Source organism: Protopterus annectens, chromosome 7.part0 (assembly GCF_019279795.1).
Source record: "Protopterus annectens isolate FY-2018-M chromosome 7.part0, PAN1.0, whole genome shotgun sequence".
Classification (NCBI taxonomy): domain Eukaryota; kingdom Metazoa; phylum Chordata; order Ceratodontiformes; family Protopteridae; genus Protopterus; species Protopterus annectens.
The window spans coordinates 1,645,054,297-1,645,061,912 of NC_056739.1; positions in this window are offsets into that span (position 1 = coordinate 1,645,054,297).

Here is a 7,616-nt window from a genome sequence, read left to right on the forward strand (position 1 = left end):
GAGTGTACTATGTGCATCCGACATATTCAGCCCTCCAGCACCATCCTCAATACTGGCACAGCCACAAGGTAAGTCATGCTCACTATCAATTGCTGAATGTAGTAGTATTTTCTGCTACCTGTATCTATGGTATTGATGTGAACATGTTAGGGAATTGGGTGGTTGAATGGGATGGCAGCAGATAGTAGACACCTATATCAGCAGCATGAAATCTTTAACAAATACTGGTGTCAACATAGAAGGCAGTACTAGACAAGGTGACAAAACCCACTGCAGGACATGTGGTGGGCCAAATGTGTGTCCATAGGACACACACATGCATGTCAGTGAGGCTCACATACCCAACAACAGTATCAGCCAGCAGGACAGGTGTAGACAAACACAAAGAAAGGCTGTGAATCTGCTTGATGGCTATGGAAAACAGCCCCCCCGCAGACCTACACAGACAGACTACAATAGGTCAGGCAGTGGGATGTTATTTCTGAAGGGTAAGAAGTCCGAAACTGAAATGTAGGTCAATAAAACCTAAGGACTGTAGTACACTGGTATGCCTCTAGTCAGCATGACAGGTCAGCATACAGAATGAAATGGAGTACCTGACATACCAGTACAGTCATAGCAAATGTTTACATTTGTCAGGTGTGCCCCCCCCCCCCCCCCACAATCCTGTGTAGAAATGTAGTAATAGGTATAATAACAGTGGAGCACAGATTACCTGAGCTGGCGAAAGTAGCAGGATAGATTGCAGCATTTGTACAATATGCAGGGCTCTGTGTGTTAGGTTATTGTGTGTTGTATATTGTGTGAAAGTGATCAGCATGTAGGCATGGAGGGTTGTGTCCTGGTGGCCAGTGGCTAATACTGTTGATGACAAGGCTAAGTTCTCACAACTGCAGTGCAAACACAATGCATCCCAGCAAGATACAATCCAGCAGTAATCCATACTAATTGTTCGGATGTAATATCTGTCACCATCTGAAAGATGGACATGTCATGAATGTGGGCCCAGACATACAAACAGTACACAGGTGGAAGAACCCTAGACAGAGAGTGTATAAAATGCTACTGTTAAATGGAGACACCTTTGGAATTGTACATACAGGTTAGCAGCACATAGTTGGCTGTGTAGTATGGAATATTGATGTAGTCTGGCCAAACACTGGCAGACCACAAAAGGCACAGGTATGAAGTACTGAGAAACTGCTGATGTCCCCGCACAAGCCAGCATAAGGGGAATGACCCACATATATCTGTGAGTCAGCTGCAAGTTGCTTCCGTAGCACACATGCACCCAGCTCACCCCACCATCAGCCACAGGTACCTCACATGTCTTATCCCTGCTGTTGGGAATGAGTACAGTATGACTCCCACCTCTGTATGGGAATAGCCACAGAATGCAGCATGCTGAAGAGGTGTCCCATTCAGGTGTGTCCCTAGCTGTAAGCAGTGCCCTGCCAGCATCCACACCAGTGGATCAGTAAGGACAGAAACTATTGACATTAACACCTTGCACACCTACTCTGTCACCCCAGGGGAATATATTGACTTGCAGCCTGGGACTATAGGAGTGACATAGTGCACTGACCTGCTACAGATGGCCAGCATCACTGCCAAATGCCCTACAGTCCTCTGTCAAAGGCCTGTCTCACCCGTACTACCAATGTATGTTATCTCATGGACTCACAAATAACAACATAACACAGTCCACAGAACACAAATGCCATGTCGACAAATTCCAATAGCATGTCCACCCTGTCCTACTGCATGAACTGTGGACCAACCCCTAAATACTGCTGGGATGAAATGATAACTATAGGGATACTTATCAAATAATGTTTGCATAATATTCGGAAGAGGATAGAATAATGGGGGGGGGGAGTAGAAGCATGGATGCTATGGAGTGTGTGAAGTCTGAAACTCAGATGTGTGCACATATTATCCCTGCCTGCAAACACAGGAATGTGTGGCCACAAACCAGCTCATAAACCACAATGTGTAGGGGTAATGACCAGAAATATGAGCCCTGCCTCTGAGTAACCTATGTGAATCTGTACAGCTGTGAGGTGTGGCCACAGGAGGATACAGCCATACTGTCACATTGATGGATGTACAAGCATGGGATCCTCAGCCACCACAGTACCAAGGTACTGAACCATTTACACAGACCCATCAGCAAGTGTCTGTAGTTCCCCTTCCAGAATGGCATGATTGTGCAAGAATATGTAGGCTGCAGACCACTATACTGGACAGAGCTTCAGTCATCTTGTGTTCCCCAGGAAATTACTGCAAGCAAATATGTATACCTGTCTGTAGTTGATGACATAAAACATCACAGTAGAAAACAGTACATATGTCTGAATATCTCTGCTAACACCAAAACCATGTAGCAGTAGCAGCACAAACACAATTAGTTAAAGTATCCCACTATCTTTTGCCCATTGTGACCCCGTATTGTCAACCGATCTACAAATATCCTGCAGAAACAGGTTGCTAGCTGTAGGTGTAGAACACAAAAGCTTGAACTGGAGTACAACCTACCTGGTGTGGATTCACACATCCAATACAGAAGGTCATACTGGGCATGCTCCCACACTTAATGTCTGGCGACAACAGTGGACTATATATATGTGTCAGTCACAGATGTTTGTTCATACACTCCTCCTTACACACCAGTCATGCTTTGCACACACATCGGATAGGAATACACACATATAGCCAAGGACAACACACTATAGTAGGCCAAATATACACTTACATAGATGTGTGGAAGAGAGTGACAGACAGTGACAAAGAGATTCCCATCATGAAGCCTGTCCCACCCAGCCCACATCCAATTGGGCAATACCACATGATGTGCAAGTGTCTATCACTGTAGACAATTGCTTCTGGTATCCCTCAGCACTATAGTGTCTGTGGTGCTTGTGATAACTGTGTAACATGACTGTACAAGTCATTATTCATCTAGCAGTTGTATACACATTCCTGTTAAATTTAAACCTGTGTGTGACTGAGTGTTATGTGTGTGCTTCCAGATGAATGGTTTATGGCCCATTCACACACACTGCACTCCCCATTGCCCTAGTTTGGCAAATCTGCTGATGTCATTCACCTTGAAATACACCTTTGGGGAAGGAGTAGCTCTGTCAGCTCTGTGGTGTGTGCTATGACTGCGTAATGCTATAGTGTGATGTACTAGTTAGGTAGGTGTTCTAATACCAGACATGGCAACTGTGAAACTCTGTGTGTGTGTGTGTGTGTGTGTGTGTGTGTGTGTGTGTGTGTGTGTGTGTGTGTGTGTGTGTGTGTGTGTTTGTGTAGGGATCAATGCTTTTGAGGCCATTCACAGTCAATACACTTTCCATTTCCCTACTTTGGCAAGCCTGCTGATGTCATTCACCTTGAAATACACCTTTGGGGAAAGACTAGCCCTATAAACTCCATGATGTGTGCAATAAATGCAGTACACTGTAGTAGTAATACATAGCTGGGTAGGGGTTTGAATCTCAGCACTGTCAAGTGTGTGTGTGTGTGTGTGTGTGTGTGTGTGTGTGTGTGTGTGTGTGTGTGTGTGTTTGTCATCAGTATCCTGTGTGGAGGTACCTGTGATTGTGTAATAACAGGACTCATTGTGGGGTGGGTTTTGCAAATGTCTTATATTGAGGACCTATTATATGTCACAATGTCCACTTTACAAGGACAACAGATGTCAAACAGCAAAGAGGCTGGTGTAGACAACCCATACCCCTACATGTGACATTATGGATTGGGAAACAGTATAGGCAACCCTTGTATTACCCAGAGAACACTCTCCACCCATGTCTCATACGCAAACACACTTGGCTAGGCAACAACCACTATGTTGATAGTTTCCTGCATATTACCCACAGATAGTAACCACAGTGTGATTACCGTGTACTACAGAGGACATGGCACCCTGTTCCATCCCTACAATAGGCAAATAATTGCTTACAGTGGTCCTTTACTATGATCCCCACTAGATGCCTGCAACAACTGTAGAGTCAGCAAATGTAACCCACAAAGGAAATACCATGCCTTATACACATGCCCTGTATGCACAAATGTCACTAACACCAGTGAATACCTGTATCATGCTGTCAATGTTGGTGCAGGATCAACCTCAGTTCCATAGCCAGTTCTCACCACATGAGGTCAGGAATGCCACATCAGATGATAACAATCTGTCCACACAACATGCCCCAGACACCCCAGCTACACTTCCACATGTCACAGAACATGCATGTGCACATCCCGGACACCATCCCTGTTATGGAATATAGAACACATACATGGCAAGCATTGCACAGCACTGGCCACCCACAATAGTAACCCAGATGAGTGGATGGTGAATACAATACTGACCTATGTGGTCCAATCCAGAGACTACACCCCTGAGCCACACTGCAGACCATTGTCATGTGTTCTGATGCCAAGGTATACCCTTTTCCTAGTGTTGTACAGCCTTCTGGCACAGTCAACCACTACATACCTGTGAAGCAATGAACCTATGCGTGTCAGTACTGGCACATCTGTGTCTGTGTGTGTGTGAGGATTAATGATTTGAAAGCCATTCACACTCACTACCTGCTTTGCTTAGGCAGCAGCTTGTGTTTTGTAAGTGATGTTCATGATCAGCTGATGGCCTGTGCATGAAGTGCAGTCCCCCAGTAGCTGATTGCATGTGGAACAGCTGTGGTAACATTCCCATAGCCAATTGCATGGAAACACACTACTATAACTAGGAACATCATGTGTGTGTTGGCCCTTTTTATTCACTGTGAGCAGGACTTCGTGTCGGTGTTTGGCAAACAGCATCACAGAGGGTAGTGGGATATACCTCTTACAACATACACTGTGGAGACAGGCCAACAAACAGGAAGGGGATGTTCCAGACATGAGGACAGAATGTAAGTGTTGCTCTTCTACATTTGAAATAATGTTGGTTTAACAGGGTTTGTGTGGATATGGCTGGTCTACATTATTTAATACCTGTCATGACAGTGTTATGTGGTTGAGGAAACTCTCACCTGTAGGGCTATCTGCAGACTGGCCAGTGTTTGGAGTCTTACATGTGTTGTGTTACTCACACATGTCCCATCTTTAGAAATGCAGTAGCATACTCTGAGGATTACAGTCAGTACATGGTGGCAGCCATGTCAGGTACTGACTTCATATCCCTCAGAAGACATATGGCACAACAAATCCTGTTACACCAGTAAATGTATGAGTTTATCACAGCAACATGTCAATATTGGCCTCGTGTTTGCACCTCCAGTCACAACTCTGTCAACCTTTGTACATATGTCATGCAGTAAGAGGTGCATATGTTCAGTACACCATTATTTACTGACATCATACCTGATAACAAGCCAGTAAGATATCAGACTGCTAGACATGTTATGTATAGCAGGGCTTATATTTGAGGACAAAACCTGGACATTCTGTTGTAGTGTGTATAGTAGTGAGATCTGTGTACTTCTGGTGATTGTCGACAGAGTGTGTATTGTGAATATGTACCTTGGCCTGTGTACAGACTATGGTAGATGTCATTGTTCTTGGTTCTGTTCTATCTGATGTTGCATGCTGCTCCAGTGTATGGTACCCTAATGGCGTACATGTTTGTAGCGCCAAACCCAAACATGTCTCATACCACAGTCAGGCATCGGAATACACTGTATATTGGCCCAGTATATGTAGGGTTAGAGTGTGAGTGTGTGAGTGGCACATAGAAGGAAGTTTTTGATTACACAGTCCATATACTGTAATATTAAACACCCTTACCATATGTGGTTGTGTTCAGATTGGCTGTGGGTATGAGCTTTCACACAGGTGTCTGTTACTCCATGCTGTTACATGCCTGTAGAGCCTGCTATATTTGCAGGTACATGTGTATTTCCCCATAAGAAATGTGGGCCAGTGTTGTGACAGTCTGCCTGTAGTTTGCACAGTGCTTTGTGACATGCCTAGCAGCTCAGTGTGCTTACCCAGTGTGATGTTATGTCCAGATATTTGTCAGATGTACTGCTGCCGGGCCACCATAACTGTTGTGTATTTATGACAAAGCAGTGGGATGCTGTACAGATGTATGTCATTAACTAGTGGGTAGTATGTGGGCTTGTGATCTCTGCTCCTCTGGTTATTACGTGTCAGGACAGACAGGAGTGTGTGAATGCATAAACTGTGTGAGCATATCTATTCCAGTATTTACGTGATATACCCATTTACATGGCTGTAAACATCCACTTTGTCAGCCTTGGTCAACACGTCCTGCACTAAGGGGTTCTATGTATACCTCTGGACTGACCAGAACATGTCAGACTTTCCACATTTATTGGTTATATCTCAGCTGTCTTCCACAGGACCATTACTTTGATATCTGTGGTACTGCACTATGATGATCTTATGATGTCTGTCAGTAACTGATGGCGTACATGTCAATATCAGATGTGACTTCCCACACACAACATTTCTGTTAAGACAACCCCTGTCATGGTAACAACAGTCTACATTTATGCCTGCAATACATACATGAGCTGTCTATCGGGAGCTAGGATCCGCCACATAACACACGGACTCAGGTCACTCCAAAGCAAGTACAAATATGACTCCGTCATTGTCCATGCCAGCGTGAATGACCTGAGACGTACCTCCCTGGACTACATGAAAAGAGACATAGAGGAGCTCTCTGATTATGTAGCCCAGGCTGGTATGACCCTGACCCTGAGCAGCATCTTGCCCTCACCAAGAGTGATGCCACAATACAAAGACAAGATGATCAGCTTTAATAATTGGCTCAAATACTGGTGTCATTCTAGGGGGATCCAATGTCTGTCTGCTTGGGATGACATGCTGGACAAGCCACGCTGCTTCGCAAGGGATGGCTTGCATCTGTCACCACTGGGCTTCCGGATATTGGCTAAGGCTCTTGCCACCCCCATAGTGCCTTTTTTAGGCAAGGCTCAAAAGACAAACCTACCTCCTTAGAAAACAAAAATGGAAAAAAATTAAGGGTAATGCTGCTCAACGCCAGAAGTCTAAATCTCAAGATGCAGGCTCTCGAAACACTCCTCAGTATGGAGAACATCGATGTCTGTGCAGTAACTGAAACCTGGTTCAAGGCTCCTGAGAGCTCCCCAGTGCTACCAGGTTATACCTCGTATCATGCTTTTCGGCCCCAAAACTCAGGCCAAACCAAAAAGGGAGGGGGAGTGTCCATATTCATCAAGGACACCCACACCTCCAGGTTAGTGGCAACACATGAAGCATCAGAGACCATCCAGGTGCAACTAACAGTAGGCAAAACTGCTATACAACTGGTAGCATGTTACAGACCACCCTCCCAATCTCAAGAACCCCATTCAGCCTTCCTGAAGACATTGGAGGATATGAATGTCTCACCAAACACCATCATATTGGGAGACTTCAACTACCCTAACATAGACTGGGTGCATTATTCTAGCCCAAACACCCTAGCTCAAAGGTTCCTGGAATTCATAAATTCAAATGCAATGGAACAGCTAGTCACCTCTCCCACAAGGGGAGATAATATACTAGACCTGATCATCACAAACATGGGGACAAAGTGCTCCACACCAGAA